This window comes from Hordeum vulgare, chromosome 2H (assembly GCF_904849725.1).
Source record: "Hordeum vulgare subsp. vulgare chromosome 2H, MorexV3_pseudomolecules_assembly, whole genome shotgun sequence".
Taxonomy (NCBI): domain Eukaryota; kingdom Viridiplantae; phylum Streptophyta; class Magnoliopsida; order Poales; family Poaceae; genus Hordeum; species Hordeum vulgare.
In genome coordinates, this window is record NC_058519.1 from 577,225,898 (window position 1) to 577,240,758 (window position 14,861).

The 14,861-nt window shown below is 46.0% G+C and overlaps 46 non-coding genes across 46 annotated transcripts; all 46 read left to right on the forward strand.

The window, feature by feature from the left end:
- Positions 1 to 92: 92 nt before the first annotated feature.
- LOC123435618 lies at positions 93 to 211 on the forward strand. Its single transcript, XR_006626862.1, has one exon. It is a non-coding gene; the product is annotated as a 5S ribosomal RNA (ribosomal RNA).
- Positions 212 to 396: 185 nt separating this feature from the next.
- On the forward strand, positions 397 to 515 carry LOC123434494. Its single transcript, XR_006625777.1, has one exon. It is a non-coding gene; the product is annotated as a 5S ribosomal RNA (ribosomal RNA).
- A 185-nt stretch (positions 516 to 700) lies between these two features.
- On the forward strand, positions 701 to 819 carry LOC123435888. The gene has a single exon (XR_006627133.1). It is a non-coding gene; the product is annotated as a 5S ribosomal RNA (ribosomal RNA).
- A 182-nt stretch (positions 820 to 1,001) lies between these two features.
- Positions 1,002 to 1,120, forward strand: LOC123437093. The gene has a single exon (XR_006628293.1). It is a non-coding gene; the product is annotated as a 5S ribosomal RNA (ribosomal RNA).
- A 203-nt stretch (positions 1,121 to 1,323) lies between these two features.
- On the forward strand, positions 1,324 to 1,442 carry LOC123434495. Its single transcript, XR_006625778.1, has one exon. It is a non-coding gene; the product is annotated as a 5S ribosomal RNA (ribosomal RNA).
- Positions 1,443 to 1,633: 191 nt separating this feature from the next.
- Positions 1,634 to 1,752, forward strand: LOC123432819. The gene has a single exon (XR_006624390.1). It is a non-coding gene; the product is annotated as a 5S ribosomal RNA (ribosomal RNA).
- Positions 1,753 to 1,940: 188 nt separating this feature from the next.
- LOC123434496 lies at positions 1,941 to 2,059 on the forward strand. Its single transcript, XR_006625779.1, has one exon. It is a non-coding gene; the product is annotated as a 5S ribosomal RNA (ribosomal RNA).
- A 191-nt stretch (positions 2,060 to 2,250) lies between these two features.
- Positions 2,251 to 2,369, forward strand: LOC123437344. Its single transcript, XR_006628529.1, has one exon. It is a non-coding gene; the product is annotated as a 5S ribosomal RNA (ribosomal RNA).
- A 212-nt stretch (positions 2,370 to 2,581) lies between these two features.
- On the forward strand, positions 2,582 to 2,700 carry LOC123435619. Its single transcript, XR_006626863.1, has one exon. It is a non-coding gene; the product is annotated as a 5S ribosomal RNA (ribosomal RNA).
- Positions 2,701 to 2,885: 185 nt separating this feature from the next.
- LOC123434497 lies at positions 2,886 to 3,004 on the forward strand. Its single transcript, XR_006625780.1, has one exon. It is a non-coding gene; the product is annotated as a 5S ribosomal RNA (ribosomal RNA).
- A 185-nt stretch (positions 3,005 to 3,189) lies between these two features.
- LOC123435889 lies at positions 3,190 to 3,308 on the forward strand. Its single transcript, XR_006627134.1, has one exon. It is a non-coding gene; the product is annotated as a 5S ribosomal RNA (ribosomal RNA).
- A 182-nt stretch (positions 3,309 to 3,490) lies between these two features.
- Positions 3,491 to 3,609, forward strand: LOC123437094. The gene has a single exon (XR_006628294.1). It is a non-coding gene; the product is annotated as a 5S ribosomal RNA (ribosomal RNA).
- Positions 3,610 to 3,809: 200 nt separating this feature from the next.
- LOC123436573 lies at positions 3,810 to 3,928 on the forward strand. The gene has a single exon (XR_006627790.1). It is a non-coding gene; the product is annotated as a 5S ribosomal RNA (ribosomal RNA).
- Positions 3,929 to 4,119: 191 nt separating this feature from the next.
- LOC123432820 lies at positions 4,120 to 4,238 on the forward strand. Its single transcript, XR_006624391.1, has one exon. It is a non-coding gene; the product is annotated as a 5S ribosomal RNA (ribosomal RNA).
- A 188-nt stretch (positions 4,239 to 4,426) lies between these two features.
- On the forward strand, positions 4,427 to 4,545 carry LOC123434499. Its single transcript, XR_006625782.1, has one exon. It is a non-coding gene; the product is annotated as a 5S ribosomal RNA (ribosomal RNA).
- Positions 4,546 to 4,733: 188 nt separating this feature from the next.
- LOC123437345 lies at positions 4,734 to 4,852 on the forward strand. The gene has a single exon (XR_006628530.1). It is a non-coding gene; the product is annotated as a 5S ribosomal RNA (ribosomal RNA).
- A 209-nt stretch (positions 4,853 to 5,061) lies between these two features.
- Positions 5,062 to 5,180, forward strand: LOC123435620. Its single transcript, XR_006626864.1, has one exon. It is a non-coding gene; the product is annotated as a 5S ribosomal RNA (ribosomal RNA).
- Positions 5,181 to 5,365: 185 nt separating this feature from the next.
- On the forward strand, positions 5,366 to 5,484 carry LOC123434500. Its single transcript, XR_006625783.1, has one exon. It is a non-coding gene; the product is annotated as a 5S ribosomal RNA (ribosomal RNA).
- Positions 5,485 to 5,669: 185 nt separating this feature from the next.
- On the forward strand, positions 5,670 to 5,788 carry LOC123437346. The gene has a single exon (XR_006628531.1). It is a non-coding gene; the product is annotated as a 5S ribosomal RNA (ribosomal RNA).
- Positions 5,789 to 5,976: 188 nt separating this feature from the next.
- Positions 5,977 to 6,095, forward strand: LOC123435621. Its single transcript, XR_006626865.1, has one exon. It is a non-coding gene; the product is annotated as a 5S ribosomal RNA (ribosomal RNA).
- A 185-nt stretch (positions 6,096 to 6,280) lies between these two features.
- LOC123434501 lies at positions 6,281 to 6,399 on the forward strand. Its single transcript, XR_006625784.1, has one exon. It is a non-coding gene; the product is annotated as a 5S ribosomal RNA (ribosomal RNA).
- A 185-nt stretch (positions 6,400 to 6,584) lies between these two features.
- LOC123435890 lies at positions 6,585 to 6,703 on the forward strand. The gene has a single exon (XR_006627135.1). It is a non-coding gene; the product is annotated as a 5S ribosomal RNA (ribosomal RNA).
- A 182-nt stretch (positions 6,704 to 6,885) lies between these two features.
- Positions 6,886 to 7,004, forward strand: LOC123437095. Its single transcript, XR_006628295.1, has one exon. It is a non-coding gene; the product is annotated as a 5S ribosomal RNA (ribosomal RNA).
- A 203-nt stretch (positions 7,005 to 7,207) lies between these two features.
- On the forward strand, positions 7,208 to 7,326 carry LOC123436384. The gene has a single exon (XR_006627611.1). It is a non-coding gene; the product is annotated as a 5S ribosomal RNA (ribosomal RNA).
- Positions 7,327 to 7,505: 179 nt separating this feature from the next.
- Positions 7,506 to 7,624, forward strand: LOC123431905. The gene has a single exon (XR_006623507.1). It is a non-coding gene; the product is annotated as a 5S ribosomal RNA (ribosomal RNA).
- A 194-nt stretch (positions 7,625 to 7,818) lies between these two features.
- Positions 7,819 to 7,937, forward strand: LOC123436715. The gene has a single exon (XR_006627928.1). It is a non-coding gene; the product is annotated as a 5S ribosomal RNA (ribosomal RNA).
- A 197-nt stretch (positions 7,938 to 8,134) lies between these two features.
- LOC123433221 lies at positions 8,135 to 8,253 on the forward strand. Its single transcript, XR_006624760.1, has one exon. It is a non-coding gene; the product is annotated as a 5S ribosomal RNA (ribosomal RNA).
- A 182-nt stretch (positions 8,254 to 8,435) lies between these two features.
- On the forward strand, positions 8,436 to 8,554 carry LOC123435161. Its single transcript, XR_006626422.1, has one exon. It is a non-coding gene; the product is annotated as a 5S ribosomal RNA (ribosomal RNA).
- A 182-nt stretch (positions 8,555 to 8,736) lies between these two features.
- LOC123431906 lies at positions 8,737 to 8,855 on the forward strand. The gene has a single exon (XR_006623508.1). It is a non-coding gene; the product is annotated as a 5S ribosomal RNA (ribosomal RNA).
- A 206-nt stretch (positions 8,856 to 9,061) lies between these two features.
- Positions 9,062 to 9,180, forward strand: LOC123437323. The gene has a single exon (XR_006628510.1). It is a non-coding gene; the product is annotated as a 5S ribosomal RNA (ribosomal RNA).
- A 188-nt stretch (positions 9,181 to 9,368) lies between these two features.
- Positions 9,369 to 9,487, forward strand: LOC123434502. The gene has a single exon (XR_006625785.1). It is a non-coding gene; the product is annotated as a 5S ribosomal RNA (ribosomal RNA).
- A 186-nt stretch (positions 9,488 to 9,673) lies between these two features.
- Positions 9,674 to 9,792, forward strand: LOC123437464. The gene has a single exon (XR_006628642.1). It is a non-coding gene; the product is annotated as a 5S ribosomal RNA (ribosomal RNA).
- Positions 9,793 to 9,974: 182 nt separating this feature from the next.
- Positions 9,975 to 10,093, forward strand: LOC123437638. The gene has a single exon (XR_006628813.1). It is a non-coding gene; the product is annotated as a 5S ribosomal RNA (ribosomal RNA).
- A 182-nt stretch (positions 10,094 to 10,275) lies between these two features.
- LOC123434503 lies at positions 10,276 to 10,394 on the forward strand. The gene has a single exon (XR_006625786.1). It is a non-coding gene; the product is annotated as a 5S ribosomal RNA (ribosomal RNA).
- A 188-nt stretch (positions 10,395 to 10,582) lies between these two features.
- On the forward strand, positions 10,583 to 10,701 carry LOC123434505. Its single transcript, XR_006625788.1, has one exon. It is a non-coding gene; the product is annotated as a 5S ribosomal RNA (ribosomal RNA).
- A 191-nt stretch (positions 10,702 to 10,892) lies between these two features.
- On the forward strand, positions 10,893 to 11,011 carry LOC123434506. Its single transcript, XR_006625790.1, has one exon. It is a non-coding gene; the product is annotated as a 5S ribosomal RNA (ribosomal RNA).
- Positions 11,012 to 11,578: 567 nt separating this feature from the next.
- LOC123437639 lies at positions 11,579 to 11,697 on the forward strand. Its single transcript, XR_006628814.1, has one exon. It is a non-coding gene; the product is annotated as a 5S ribosomal RNA (ribosomal RNA).
- A 182-nt stretch (positions 11,698 to 11,879) lies between these two features.
- Positions 11,880 to 11,998, forward strand: LOC123437478. The gene has a single exon (XR_006628655.1). It is a non-coding gene; the product is annotated as a 5S ribosomal RNA (ribosomal RNA).
- A 188-nt stretch (positions 11,999 to 12,186) lies between these two features.
- Positions 12,187 to 12,305, forward strand: LOC123437204. The gene has a single exon (XR_006628397.1). It is a non-coding gene; the product is annotated as a 5S ribosomal RNA (ribosomal RNA).
- Positions 12,306 to 12,505: 200 nt separating this feature from the next.
- On the forward strand, positions 12,506 to 12,624 carry LOC123434508. The gene has a single exon (XR_006625791.1). It is a non-coding gene; the product is annotated as a 5S ribosomal RNA (ribosomal RNA).
- Positions 12,625 to 12,809: 185 nt separating this feature from the next.
- On the forward strand, positions 12,810 to 12,928 carry LOC123437096. The gene has a single exon (XR_006628296.1). It is a non-coding gene; the product is annotated as a 5S ribosomal RNA (ribosomal RNA).
- Positions 12,929 to 13,426: 498 nt separating this feature from the next.
- Positions 13,427 to 13,545, forward strand: LOC123437640. The gene has a single exon (XR_006628815.1). It is a non-coding gene; the product is annotated as a 5S ribosomal RNA (ribosomal RNA).
- A 182-nt stretch (positions 13,546 to 13,727) lies between these two features.
- Positions 13,728 to 13,846, forward strand: LOC123437479. The gene has a single exon (XR_006628656.1). It is a non-coding gene; the product is annotated as a 5S ribosomal RNA (ribosomal RNA).
- A 185-nt stretch (positions 13,847 to 14,031) lies between these two features.
- Positions 14,032 to 14,150, forward strand: LOC123437205. Its single transcript, XR_006628398.1, has one exon. It is a non-coding gene; the product is annotated as a 5S ribosomal RNA (ribosomal RNA).
- Positions 14,151 to 14,359: 209 nt separating this feature from the next.
- Positions 14,360 to 14,479, forward strand: LOC123437369. The gene has a single exon (XR_006628553.1). It is a non-coding gene; the product is annotated as a 5S ribosomal RNA (ribosomal RNA).
- Positions 14,480 to 14,658: 179 nt separating this feature from the next.
- On the forward strand, positions 14,659 to 14,777 carry LOC123437548. Its single transcript, XR_006628722.1, has one exon. It is a non-coding gene; the product is annotated as a 5S ribosomal RNA (ribosomal RNA).
- Positions 14,778 to 14,861: the final 84 nt, after the last annotated feature.

Consider the following 14,861-nt stretch of genomic DNA (forward strand, 5'->3'; position numbering starts at 1 on the left):
GCTTGACACCCAACGACTAGTAGTAGTAGTAGTAGTAGTAGTAGTAGTAGTAGTAGGGGCAAGCATAAGGAACAAATAGATAGTTGCATGTCGGATGTGATCATACCAGCACTAAAGCACCGGATCCCATTAGAACTCCGAAGTTAAGCGTGCTTGGGCGAGAGTAGTACTAGGATGGGTGACCTCCTGGGAAGTCCTCGTGTTGCATTCCCCTTTTTAAATATATTTTTGCGCCACGTGACAAGGATGACGCGGGAGCGTGATCTATATGACCTCATTTTCTTATTTTTGACGATTACTGTGTGACTTTTCCCACCGCGCTTGACACCCAACGACTAGTAGTAGTAGTAGTAGTAGTAGGGGCAAGCATAAGGAACAAATAGATAGTTGCATATCGGATGCGATCATACCAGCACTAAAGCACCGGATCCCATCAGAACTCCGAAGTTAAGCGTGCTTGGGCGAGAGTAGTACTAGGATGGGTGACCTCCTGGGAAGTCCTCGTGTTGCATTCCCCTTTTTAAATATATTTTTGCGCCACGTGACAAGGATGACGCGGGAGCGTGATCTATATGACCTCATTTTCTTATTTTTGACGATTACTGTGTGACTTTTCCCACCGCGCTTGACACCCAACGACTAGTAGTAGTAGTAGTAGTAGTAGGGGCAAGCATAAGGAACAAATAGATAGTTGCATGTCGGATGCGATCATACCAGCACTAAAGCACCGGATCCCATCAGAACTCCGAAGTTAAGCGTGCTTGGGCGAGAGTGGTACTAGGATGGGTGACCTCCTGGGAAGTCCTCGTGTTGCATTCCCCTTTTTAAATATATTTTTACGCCACGTGACAAGGATGACACGGGAGCGTGATCTATATGACCTCATTTTCTTATTTTTGACGATTACTGTGTGACTTTTCGCACCGCGCTTGACACCCAACGACTAGTAGTAGTAGTAGTAGTAGGGGCAAGCATAAGGAACAAATAGATAGTTGCATGTCGGATGCGATCATACCAGCACTAAAGCACCGGATCCTATCAGAACTCCGAAGTTAAGCGTGCTTGGGCGAGAGTAGTACTAGGATGGGTGACCTCCTGGGAAGTCCTCGTGTTGCATTCCCCTTTTTAAATATATTTTTGCGCCACGTGACAAGGATGACGCGGGACCGTGATCTATATGACCTCATTTTCTTATTTTTGACGATTACTGTGTGACTTTTCCCACCGCGCTTGACACCCAACCACTAGTAGTAGTAGTAGTAGTAGTAGTAGTAGTAGTAGTAGTAGGGGCAAGCATAAGGAACAAATAGATAGTTACATGTCGGATGCGATCATACCAGCACTAAAGCACCGGATCCCATCAGAACTCCGAAGTTAAGCGTGCTTGGGCGAGAGTAGTACTAGGATGGGTGACCTCCTGGGAAGTCCTCGTGTTGCATTCCCCTTTTTAAATATATTTTTGCGCCACCTGACAAGGATGACGCGGGAGCGTGATCTATATGACCTCATTTTCTTATTTTTGACGATTACTGTGTGACTTTTTCCACCGCGCTTGACACCCAACGACTAGTAGTAGTAGTAGTAGTAGTAGTAGTAGGGGCAAGCATAAGGAACAAATAGATAGTTGCATGTCGGATGCGATCATACCAGCACTAAAGCACCGGATCAAATCAGAACTCCGAAGTTAAGCGTGCTTGGGCGAGAGTAGTACTAGGATGGGTGACCTCCTCGGAAGTCCTTGTGTTGCATTCCCCTTTTTAAATATATTTTTGCGCCACGTGACAAGGATGACGCGGGAGCGTGATCTATATGACCTCATTTTCTTATTTTTGACGATTACTGTGTGACTTTTCCCACCGCGCTTGACACCCAACGACTAGTAGTAGTAGTAGTAGTAGTAGTAGGGGCAAGCATAAGGAACAAATAGATAGTTGCATGTCGGATGCGATCATACCAGCACTAAAGCACCGGATCCCATCAGAACTCCGAAGTTAAGCGTGCTTGGGCGAGAGTAGTACTAGGATGGGTGACCTCCTGGGAAGTCCTCGTGTTGCATTCCCCTTTTTAAATATATTTTTGCGCCACGTGACAAGGATGACGCGGGAGCGTGATCTATATGACCTCATTTTCTTATTTTTGACGATTACTGTGTGACTTTTCCCACCGCGCTTGACACCCAACGACTAGTAGTAGTAGTAGTAGTAGTAGTAGTAGGGGCAAGCATAAGGAACAAATAGATAGTTGCATGTCGGATGCGATCATACCAGCACTAAAGCACCGGATCCCGTCAGAACTTCGAAGTTAAGCGTGCTTGGGCGAGAGTAGTACTAGGATGGGTGACCTCCTGGGAAGTCCTCGTGTTGCATTCCCCTTTTTAAATATATTTTTGCGCCACGTGACAAGGATGACGCGGGACCGTGATCTATATGACCTCATTTTCTTATTTTTGACGATTACTGTGTGACTTTTCCCACCGCGCTTGACACCCAACGACTAGTAGTAGTAGTAGTAGTAGTAGTAGTAGTAGTAGTAGTAGTAGTAGTAGGGGCAAGCATAAGGAACAAATAGATAGTTGCATGTCGGATGTGATCATACCAGCACTAAAGCACCGGATCCCATTAGAACTCCGAAGTTAAGCGTGCTTGGGCGAGAGTAGTACTAGGATGGGTGACCTCCTGGGAAGTCCTCGTGTTGCATTCCCCTTTTTAAATATATTTTTGCGCCACGTGACAAGGATGACGCGGGAGCGTGATCTATATGACCTCATTTTCTTATTTTTGACGATTACTGTGTGACTTTTCCCACCGCGCTTGACACCCAACGACTAGTAGTAGTAGTAGTAGTAGTAGGGGCAAGCATAAGGAACAAATAGATAGTTGCATATCGGATGCGATCATACCAGCACTAAAGCACCGGATCCCATCAGAACTCCGAAGTTAAGCGTGCTTGGGCGAGAGTAGTACTAGGATGGGTGACCTCCTGGGAAGTCCTCGTGTTGCATTCCCCTTTTTAAATATATTTTTGCGCCACGTGACAAGGATGACGCGGGAGCGTGATCTATATGACCTCATTTTCTTATTTTTGACGATTACTGTGTGACTTTTCCCACCGCGCTTGACACCCAACGACTAGTAGTAGTAGTAGTAGTAGTAGGGGCAAGCATAAGGAACAAATAGATAGTTGCATGTCGGATGCGATCATACCAGCACTAAAGCACCGGATCCCATCAGAACTCCGAAGTTAAGCGTGCTTGGGCGAGAGTGGTACTAGGATGGGTGACCTCCTGGGAAGTCCTCGTGTTGCATTCCCCTTTTTAAATATATTTTTACGCCACGTGACAAGGATGACGCGGGAGCGTGATCTATATGACCTCATTTTCTTATTTTTGACGATTACTGTGTGACTTTTCGCACCGCGCTTGACACCCAACGACTAGTAGTAGTAGTAGTAGTAGGGGCAAGCATAAGGAACAAATAGATAGTTGCATGTCGGATGCGATCATACCAGCACTAAAGCACCGGATCCTATCAGAACTCCGAAGTTAAGCGTGCTTGGGCGAGAGTAGTACTAGGATGGGTGACCTCCTGGGAAGTCCTCGTGTTGCATTCCCCTTTTTAAATATATTTTTGCGCCACGTGACAAGGATGACGCGGGACCGTGATCTATATGACCTCATTTTCTTATTTTTGACGATTACTGTGTGACTTTTCCCACCGCGCTTGACACCCAACCACTAGTAGTAGTAGTAGTAGTAGTAGTAGTAGTAGTAGTAGGGGCAAGCATAAGGAACAAATAGATAGTTACATGTCGGATGCGATCATACCAGCACTAAAGCACCGGATCCCATCAGAACTTCGAAGTTAAGCGTGCTTGGGCGAGAGTAGTACTAGGATGGGTGACCTCCTGGGAAGTCCTCGTGTTGCATTCCCCTTTTTAAATATATTTTTGCGCCACCTGACAAGGATGACGCGGGAGCGTGATCTATATGACCTCATTTTCTTATTTTTGACGATTACTGTGTGACTTTTTCCACCGCGCTTGACACCCAACGACTAGTAGTAGTAGTAGTAGTAGTAGTAGTAGGGGCAAGCATAAGGAACAAATAGATAGTTGCATGTCGGATGCGATCATACCAGCACTAAAGCACCGGATCAAATCAGAACTCCGAAGTTAAGCGTGCTTGGGCGAGAGTAGTACTAGGATGGGTGACCTCCTCGGAAGTCCTTGTGTTGCATTCCCCTTTTTAAATATATTTTTGCGCCACGTGACAAGGATGACGCGGGAGCGTGATCTATATGACCTCATTTTCTTATTTTTGACGATTACTGTGTGACTTTTCCCACCGCGCTTGACACCCAACGACTAGTAGTAGTAGTAGTAGTAGTAGTAGGGGCAAGCATAAGGAACAAATAGATAGTTGCATGTCGGATGCGATCATACCAGCACTAAAGCACCGGATCCCATCAGAACTCCGAAGTTAAGCGTGCTTGGGCGAGAGTAGTACTAGGATGGGTGACCTCCTGGGAAGTCCTCGTGTTGCATTCCCCTTTTTAAATATATTTTTGCGCCACGTGACAAGGATGACGCGGGAGCGTGATCTATATGACCTCATTTTCTTATTTTTGACGATTACTGTGTGACTTTTCCCACCGCGCTTGACACCCAACGACTAGTAGTAGTAGTAGTAGTAGTAGTAGGGGCAAGCATAAGGAACAAATAGATAGTTGCATGTCGGATGCGATCATACCAGCACTAAAGCACCGGATCCCGTCAGAACTTCGAAGTTAAGCGTGCTTGGGCGAGAGTAGTACTAGGATGGGTGACCTCCTGGGAAGTCCTCGTGTTGCATTCCCCTTTTTAAATATATTTTTGCGCCACGTGACAAGGATGACGCGGGACCGTGATCTATATGACCTCATTTTCTTATTTTTGACGATTACTGTGTGACTTTTCCCACCGCGCTTGACACCCAACGACTAGTAGTAGTAGTAGTAGTAGTAGTAGTAGTAGTAGTAGTAGTAGTAGGGGCAAGCATAAGGAACAAATAGATAGTTGCATGTCGGATGTGATCATACCAGCACTAAAGCACCGGATCCCATTAGAACTCCGAAGTTAAGCGTGCTTGGGCGAGAGTAGTACTAGGATGGGTGACCTCCTGGGAAGTCCTCGTGTTGCATTCCCCTTTTTAAATATATTTTTGCGCCACGTGACAAGGATGACGCGGGAGCGTGATCTATATGACCTCATTTTCTTATTTTTGACGATTACTGTGTGACTTTTCCCACCGCGCTTGACACCCAACGACTAGTAGTAGTAGTAGTAGTAGTAGGGGCAAGCATAAGGAACAAATAGATAGTTGCATATCGGATGCGATCATACCAGCACTAAAGCACCGGATCCCATCAGAACTCCGAAGTTAAGCGTGCTTGGGCGAGAGTAGTACTAGGATGGGTGACCTCCTGGGAAGTCCTCGTGTTGCATTCCCCTTTTTAAATATATTTTTGCGCCACGTGACAAGGATGACGCGGGAGCGTGATCTATATGACCTCATTTTCTTATTTTTGACGATTACTGTGTGACTTTTCCCACCGCGCTTGACACCCAACGACTAGTAGTAGTAGTAGTAGTAGTAGGGGCAAGCATAAGGAACAAATAGATAGTTGCATGTCGGATGCGATCATACCAGCACTAAAGCACCGGATCCCGTCAGAACTTCGAAGTTAAGCGTGCTTGGGCGAGAGTAGTACTAGGATGGGTGACCTCCTGGGAAGTCCTCGTGTTGCATTCCCCTTTTTAAATATATTTTTGCGCCACGTGACAAGGATGACGCGGGAGCGTGATCTATATGACCTCATTTTCTTATTTTTGACGATTACTGTGTGACTTTTCCCACCGCGCTTGACACCCAACGACTAGTAGTAGTAGTAGTAGTAGTAGTAGTAGCAAGCATAAGGAACAAATAGATAGTTGCATGTCGGATGTGATCATACCAGCACTAAAGCACCGGATCCCATTAGAACTCCGAAGTTAAGCGTGCTTGGGCGAGAGTAGTACTAGGATGGGTGACCTCCTGGGAAGTCCTCGTGTTGCATTCCCCTTTTTAAATATATTTTTGCGCCACGTGACAAGGATGACGCGGGAGCGTGATCTATATGACCTCATTTTCTTATTTTTGACGATTACTGTGTGACTTTTCCCACCGCGCTTGACACCCAACGACTAGTAGTAGTAGTAGTAGTAGTAGGGGCAAGCATAAGGAACAAATAGATAGTTGCATATCGGATGCGATCATACCAGCACTAAAGCACCGGATCCCATCAGAACTCCGAAGTTAAGCGTGCTTGGGCGAGAGTAGTACTAGGATGGGTGACCTCCTGGGAAGTCCTCGTGTTGCATTCCCCTTTTTAAATATATTTTTGCGCCACGTGACAAGGATGACGCGGGAGCGTGATCTATATGACCTCATTTTCTTATTTTTGACGATTACTGTGTGACTTTTCCCACCGCGCTTGACACCCAACGACTAGTAGTAGTAGTAGTAGTAGTAGGGGCAAGCATAAGGAACAAATAGATAGTTGCATGTCGGATGCGATCATACCAGCACTAAAGCACCGGATCCCATCAGAACTCCGAAGTTAAGCGTGCTTGGGCGAGAGTGGTACTAGGATGGGTGACCTCCTGGGAAGTCCTCGTGTTGCATTCCCCTTTTTAAATATATTTTTACGCCACGTGACAAGGATGACGCGGGAGCGTGATCTATATGACCTCATTTTCTTATTTTTGACGATTACTGTGTGACTTTTCGCACCGCGCTTGACACCCAACGACTAGTAGTAGTAGTAGTAGTAGGGGCAAGCATAAGGAACAAATAGATAGTTGCATGTCGGATGCGATCATACCAGCACTAAAGCACCGGATCCTATCAGAACTCCGAAGTTAAGCGTGCTTGGGCGAGAGTAGTACTAGGATGGGTGACCTCCTGGGAAGTCCTCGTGTTGCATTCCCCTTTTTAAATATATTTTTGCGCCACGTGACAAGGATGACGCGGGACCGTGATCTATATGACCTCATTTTCTTATTTTTGACGATTACTGTGTGACTTTTCCCACCGCGCTTGACACCCAACCACTAGTAGTAGTAGTAGTAGTAGTAGTAGTAGTAGTAGTAGTAGGGGCAAGCATAAGGAACAAATAGATAGTTACATGTCGGATGCTATCATACCAGCACTAAAGCACCGGATCCCATCAGAACTCCGAAGTTAAGCGTGCTTGGGCGAGAGTAGTACTAGGATGGGTGACCTCCTGGGAAGTCCTCGTGTTGCATTCCCCTTTTTAAATATATTTTTGCGCCACGTGACAAGGATGACGAGGGAGCGTGATCTATATGACCTCATTTTCTTATTTTTGACGATTACTGTGTGACTTTTCCCACCGCGCTTGACACCCAACGACTAGTAGTAGTAGTAGTAGGGGCAAGCATAAGGAACAAATAGATAGTTGCATGTCGGATGCGATCATACCAGCACTAAAGCACCATATCCCATCAGAACTTCGAAGTTAAGCGTGCTTGGGCGAGAGTAGTACTAGGATGGGTGACCTCCTGGGAAGTCCTCGTGTTGCATTCCCCTTTTCAAATATATTTTTGCGCCACGTGACAAGGATGACGCGGGACCGTGATCTATATGACCTCATTTTTTTATTTTTGACGATTACTGTGTGACTTTTCCCACCGCGCTTGACACCCAACCACTAGTAGTAGTAGTAGTAGTAGTAGTAGTAGTAGGGGCAAGCATAAGGAACAAATAGATAGTTGCATGTCGGATGCGATCATACCAGCACTAAAGCACCGGATCCCATCAGTACTCCGAAGTTAAGCGTGCTTGGGCGAGAGTAGTACTAGGATGGGTGACCTCCTGGGAAGTCCTCGTGTTGCATTCCCCTTTTTAAATATATTTTTGCGCCACGTGACAAGGATGACGCGGGACCGTGATCTATATGACCTCATTTTCTTATTTTTGACGATTACTGTGTGACTTTTCCCACCACGCTTGACACCCAACGACTAGTAGTAGTAGTAGTAGTAGTAGTAGTAGTAGTAGGGGCAAGCATAAGGAACAAATAGATAGTTGCATGTCGGATGCGATCATACCAGCACTAAAGCACCGGATCCCATCACAACTACGAAGTTAAGCGTGCTTGGGCGAGAGTAGTACTAGGATGGGTGACCTCCTCGGAAGTCCTCGTGTTGCATTCCCCTTTTTAAATATATTTTTGCGCCACGTGACAAGGATGACGCGGGACCGTGATCTATATGACCTCATTTTCTTATTTTTGACGATTACTGTGTGACTTTTCCCACCGCGCTTGACACCCAACGACTAGTAGTAGTAGTAGTAGTAGGGGCAAGCATAAGGAACAAATAGATAGTTGCATGTCGGATGTGATCATACCAGCACTAAAGCACCGGATCCCATCAGAACTCCGAAGTTAAGCGTGCTTGGGCGAGAGTAGTACTAGGATGGGTGACCTCCTGGGAAGTCCTCGTGTTGCATTCCCCTTTTTAAATATATTTTTGCGCCACGTGACAAGGATGACGCGGGAGCGTGGTCTATATGACCTCATTTTCTTATTTTTGACGATTACTGTGTGACTTTTCCCACCGCGCTTGACACCCAACGACTAGTAGTAGTAGTAGTAGTAGGGGCAAGCATAAGGAACAAATAGATAGTTGCATGTCGGATGCGATCATACCAGCACTAAAGCACCATATCCCATCAGAACTTCGAAGTTAAGCGTGCTTGGGCGAGAGTAGTACTAGGATGGGTGACCTCCTGGGAAGTCCTCGTGTTGCATTCCCCTTTTTAAATATATTTTTGCGCCACGTGACAAGGATGACGCGGGACCGTGATCTATATGACCTCATTTTCTTATTTTTGACGATTACTGTGTGACTTTTCCCACCGCGCTTGACACCCAACGACTAGTAGTAGTAGTAGTAGTAGTAGTAGTAGTAGTAGTAGTAGTAGGGGCAAGCATAAGGAACAAATAGATAGTTGCATGTCGGATGTGATCATACCAGCACTAAAGCACCGGATCCCATCAGAACTCCGAAGTTAAGCGTGCTTGGGCGAGAGTAGTACTAGGAAGGGTGACCTCCTGGGAAGTCCTCGTGTTGCATTCCCCTTTTTAAATATATTTTTGCGCCACGTGACAAGGATGACGCGGCAGCGTGATCTATATGACCTCATTTTCTTATTTTTGACGATTACTGTGTGACTTTTCCCACCGCGCTTGACACCCAACGACTAGTAGTAGTAGTAGTAGTAGTAGTAGGGGCAAGCATAAGGAACAAATAGATAGTTGCATATCGGATGCGATCATACCAGCACTAAAGCACCGGATCCCATCAGAACTCCGAAGTTAAGCGTGCTTGGGCGAGAGTAGTACTAGGATGGGTGACCTCCTGGGAAGTCCTCGTGTTGCATTCCCCTTTTTAAATATATTTTTGCGCCACGTGACAAGGATGACGCGGGAGCGTGATCTATATGACCTCATTTTTCTTATTTTTGACGATTACTGTGTGACTTTTCCCACCGCGCTTGACACCCAACGACTAGTAGTAGTAGTAGTAGTAGTAGGGGCAAGCATAAGGAACAAATAGATAGTTGCATGTCGGATGCGATCATACCAGCACTAAAGCACCGGATCCCATCAGAACTCAGAAGTTAAGCGTGCTTGGGCGAGAGTAGTACTAGGATGGGTGACCTCCTGGGAAGTCCTCGTGTTGCATTCCCCTTTTTAAATATATTTTTGCGCCACGTGACAAGGATGACGCGGGAGCGTGATCTATATGACCTCATTTTCTTATTTTTGACGATTACTGTGTGACTTTTCCCACCGCGCTTGACACCCAACGACTAGTAGTAGTAGTAGTAGTAGGGGCAAGCATAAGGAACAAATAGATAGTTGCATGTCGGATGCGATCATACCAGCACTAAAGCACCGGATCCCATCAAAACTCCGAAGTTAAGCGTGCTTGGGCGAGAGTAGTACTAGGATGGGTGACCTCCTGGGAAGTCCTCGTGTTGCATTCCCCTTTTTACATATATTTTTGCGCCACGTGACAAGGATGACGCGGGACCGTGATCTATATGACCTCATTTTCTTATTTTTGACGATTACTGTGTGACTTTTCCCACCGCGCTTGACACCCAACGACTAGTAGTAGTAGTAGTAGTAGGGGCAAGCATAAGGAACAAATAGATAGTTGCATGTCGGATGCGATCATACCAGCACTAAAGCACCGGATCCCATCAGAACTCCGAAGTTAAGCGTGCTTGGGCGAGAGTAGTACTAGGATGGGTGACCTCCTGGGAAGTCCTCGTGTTGCATTCCCCTTTTTAAATATATTTTTGCGCCACGTGACAAGGATGACGCGGGACCGTGATCTATATGACCTCATTTTCTTATTTTTGACGATTACTGTGTGACTTTTCCCACCGCGCTTGACACCCAACCACTAGTAGTAGTAGTAGTAGTAGTAGTAGGGGCAAGCATAAGGAACAAATAGATAGTTGCATGTCGGATGCGATCATACCAGCACTAAAGCACCGGATCCCATCAGAACTCCGAAGTTAAGCGTGCTTGGGCGAGAGTAGTACTAGGATGGGTGACCTCCTGGGAAGTCCTCGTGTTGCATTCCCCTTTTTAAATATATTTTTGCGCCACGTGACAAGGATGACGCGGGACCGTGATCTATATGACCTCATTTTCTTATTTTTGACGATTACTGTGTGACTTTTCCCACCGCGCTTGACACCCAACCACTAGTAGTAGTAGTAGTAGTAGTAGTAGTAGGGGCAAGCATAAGGAACAAATAGATAGTTGCATGTCGGATGCGATCATACCAGCACTAAAGCACCGGATCCCATCAGAACTCCGAAGTTAAGCGTGCTTGGGCGAGAGTAGTACTAGGATGGGTGACCTCCTGGGAAGTCCTCGTGTTGCATTCCCCTTTTTAAATATATTTTTGCGCCACGTGACAAGGATGACGCGGGACCGTGATCTATATGACCTCATTTTCTTATTTTTGACGATTACTGTGTGACTTTTCCCACCGCGCTTGACACCCAACCACTAGTAGTAGTAGTAGTAGTAGTAGTAGTAGGGGCAAGCATAAGGAACAAATAGATAGTTGCATGTCGGATGCGATCATACCAGCACTAAAGCACCGGATCCCATCAGAGGGAAGTCCTCGTGTTGCATTCCCCTTCTTAAATATATTTTTGCGCCACGTGACAAGGATGACGCGGGACCGTGATCTATATGACCTCATTTTCTTATTTTTGACGATTACTGTGTGACTTTTCCCACCGCGCTTGACACCCAACGACTAGTAGTAGTAGTAGTAGTAGTAGTAGTAGTAGTAGTAGTAGTAGTAGTAGTAGTAGTAGTAGTAGTAGTAGTAGTAGTAGTAGTAGTAGTAGTAGTAGTAGTAGTAGTAGTAGTAGTAGTAGTAGTAGTAGTAGTAGTAGTAGTAGTAGGGGCAAGCATAAGGAACAAATAGATAGTTGCATGTCGGATGCGATCATACCAGCACTAAAGCACCGGATCCCATCAAAACTCCGAAGTTAAGCGTGCTTGGGCGAGAGTAGTACTAGGATGGGTGACCTCCTGGGAAGTCCTCGTGTTGCATTCCCCTTTTTAAATATATTTTTGCGCCACGTGACAAGGATGACGCGGGACCGTGATCTATATGACCTCATTTTCTTATTTTTGACGATTACTGTGTGACTTTTTCCACCGCGCTTGACACCCAACCACTAGTAGTAGTAGTAGTAGTAGGGGCAAGCATAAGGAACAAATAGATAGTTGCATGTCGGATGCGATCATACCAGCACTAAAGCACCGGATCCCATCAGAACTCCGAAGTTAAGCGTGCTTGGGCGAGAGTAGTACTAGGATGGGTGACCTCCTCGGAAGTCCTTGTGTTGCATTCCCCTTTTTAAATATATTTTTGCGCCACGTGACAAGGATGACGCGGGAGCGTGATCTATATGACCTCATTTTTTTATTTTTGACGATTACTGTGTGACTTTTCCCACCGCGCTTGACACCCAACGACTAGTAGTAGTAGTAGTAGTAGTAGTAGGGGCAAGCATAAGGAACAAATAGATTGTTGCATGTCGGATGCGATCATACCAGCACTAAAGCACCGGATCCCATCAGAACTCCGAAGTTAAGCGTGCTTGGGCTAGAGTAGTACTAGGATGGGTGACCTCCTGGGAAGTCCTCGTGTTGCATTCCCCTTTTTAAATATATTTTTGCGCCACGTGACAAGGATGACGCGGGAGCGTGATCTATATGACCTCATTTTCTAATTTTTGACGATTACTGTGTGACTTTTCCCACCGCGCTTGACACCCAACGACTAGTAGTAGTCGTAGTAGTAGTAGTAGTAGGAGGAGGAGGGGCAAGCATAAGGAACAAATAGATAGTTGCATGTCGGATGCGATCATACCAGCACTAAAGCACCGGATCCCATCAGAACTCCGAAGTTAAGCGTGCTTGGGCGAGAGTAGTACTAGGATGGGTGACCTCCTGGGAAGTCCTCGTGTTGCATTCCCCTTTTTAAATATATTTTTGCGCCACGTGACAAGGATGACGCGGGACCGTGATCTATATGACCTCATTTTCTTATTTTTGACGATTACTGTGTGACTTTTCCCACCGCGCTTGACACCCAACGACTAGTAGTAGTAGTAGTAGTAGTAGGGGCAAGCATAAGGAACAAATAGATAGTTGCATGTCGGATGCGATCATACCAGCACTAAAGCACCGGATCCTATCAGAACTCCGAAGTTAAGCGTGCTTGGGCGAGAGTAGTACTAGGATGGGTGACCTCCTGGGAAGTCCTCGTGTTGCATTCCCCTTTTTAAATATATTTTTGCGCCACGTGACAAGGATGACGCGGGACCGTGATCTATATGACCTCATTTTCTTATTTTTGACGATTACTGTGTGACTTTTCCCACCGCGCTTGACACCCAACCACTAGTAGTAGTAGTAGTAGTAGTAGTAGTAGTAGTAGTAGGGGCAAGCATAAGGAACAAATAGATAGTTGCATGTCGGATGCGATCATACCAGCACTAAAGCACCGGATCCCATCAGAGGGAAGTCCTCGTGTTGCATTCCCCTTCTTAAATATATTTTTGCGCCACGTGACAAGGATGACGCGGGACCGTGATCTATATGACCTCATTTTCTTATTTTTGACGATTACTGTGTGACTTTTCCCACCGCGCTTGACACCCAACGACTAGTAGTAGTAGTAGTAGTAGTAGTAGTAGTAGTAGTAGTAGTAGTAGTAGTAGTAGTAGTAGTAGTAGTAGGGGCAAGCATAAGGAACAAATAGATAGTTGCATGTCGGATGCGATCATACCAGCACTAAAGCACCGGATCCCATCAAAACTCCGAAGTTAAGCGTGCTTGGGCGAGAGTAGTACTAGGATGGGTGACCTCCTGGGAAGTCCTCGTGTTGCATTCCCCTTTTTAAATATATTTTTGCGCCACGTGACAAGGATGACGCGGGACCGTGATCTATATGACCTCATTTTCTTATTTTTGACGATTACTGTGTGACTTTTTCCACCGCGCTTGACACCCAACCACTAGTAGTAGTAGTAGTAGTAGGGGCAAGCATAAGGAACAAATAGATAGTTGCATGTCGGATGCGATCATACCAGCACTAAAGCACCGGATCCCATCAGAACTCCGAAGTTAAGCGTGCTTGGGCGAGAGTAGTACTAGGATGGGTGACCTCCTCGGAAGTCCTTGTGTTGCATTCCCCTTTTTAAATATATTTTTGCGCCACGTGACAAGGATGACGCGGGAGCGTGATCTATATGACCTCATTTTTTTATTTTTGACGATTACTGTGTGACTTTTCCCACCGCGCTTGACACCCAACGACTAGTAGTAGTAGTAGTAGTAGTAGGGGCAAGCATAAGGAACAAATAGATTGTTGCATGTCGGATGCGATCATACCAGCACTAAAGCACCGGATCCCATCAGAACTCCGAAGTTAAGCGTGCTTGGGCTAGAGTAGTACTAGGATGGGTGACCTCCTGGGAAGTCCTCGTGTTGCATTCCCCTTTTTAAATATATTTTTGCGCCACGTGACAAGGATGACGCGGGAGCGTGATCTATATGACCTCATTTTCTAATTTTTGACGATTACTGTGTGACTTTTCCCATCGCGCTTGAGACCCAACGACTAGTAGTAGTAGTAGTAGTAGTAGTAGTAGTAGTAGTAGTAGTAGGAGGGGCAAGCATAAGGAACAAATAGATAGTTGCATGTCGGATGCGATCATACCAGCACTAAAGCACCGGATCCCATCAGAACTCCGAAGTTAAGCGTGCTTGGGGCGAGAGTAGTACTAGGATGGGTGACCTCCTGGGAAGTCCTCGTGTTGCATTCCCCTTTTTAAATATATTTTTGCGCCACGTGACAAGGATGACGCGCGACCGTGATCTATATGACCTCATTTTCTTATTTTTGACGATTACTGTGTGACTTTTCCCACCGCGCTTGACACCCAACCACTAGTAGTAGTAGTAGTAGGGGCAAGCATAAGGAACAAATAGATAGTTGCATGTCGGATGCGATCATACCAGCACTAAAGCACCGGATCCCATCAGAACTCCGAAGTTAAGCGTGCTTGGGCGAGAGTAGTACTAGGATGGGTGACCTCCTGGGAAGTCCTCATGTTGCATTCCCCTTTTTAAATATATTTTTGCGCCACGTGACAAGGATGACGCGGGAGCGTGATCTATATGTCCTCATTTTCTTATTTTTGACGA